The sequence below is a fragment of the Sinocyclocheilus anshuiensis genome, unplaced genomic scaffold (assembly GCF_001515605.1).
Source record: "Sinocyclocheilus anshuiensis isolate Anshui unplaced genomic scaffold, SAMN03320099.WGS_v1.1 scaffold241, whole genome shotgun sequence".
Taxonomy (NCBI): Eukaryota; Metazoa; Chordata; class Actinopteri; order Cypriniformes; family Cyprinidae; genus Sinocyclocheilus; species Sinocyclocheilus anshuiensis.
In genome coordinates, this window is record NW_015540865.1 from 447,048 (window position 1) to 447,475 (window position 428).

The following is a 428-nucleotide window of genomic DNA, read 5'->3' on the forward strand; positions in this document are numbered from 1 at the left end:
GGGAGAGTGTGTGTGTGTGTGTGTGTGTGTGTGTGTGTGTGTGAGTGTGTGTGTTCATTTGGGAGAGTGTGTGTGTGTGTGTGTGTGTTCATTTGGGAGAGTGTGTGTGTGAGTGTGTGCTTGGATGTGTGAAATGCAGAGCACAGTTTCTGAGTATGGGACGCTACACGTCACTTTCGCTTTTTTTGCAGGTCACTTCAACAGTCCTGTGGAGTGACAAATGTTTTATTATGTTTTCATAATAAACATAACAATTAAAAAATACTTTTTATTATATAAACATTATAGACACAATTTATAATATTATTATTACATGCTTGCAATATTAAAATGACTTTTTATGTATTTTTGTAATTTGTTTTTAATAATTACAATTATGTATATTATATTTACATTATATATATATATATATATATATATATATATAT

General features: G+C 30.1%; 1 protein-coding gene across 2 annotated transcripts in view; it reads left to right on the forward strand.

Annotated features, from left to right (window-relative positions):
• Positions 1-428, forward strand: part of dnajb12b (DnaJ heat shock protein family (Hsp40) member B12b) — a 15,201-nt gene that overhangs the window by 7,636 nt on the left and 7,137 nt on the right. The window lies entirely within an intron of this gene.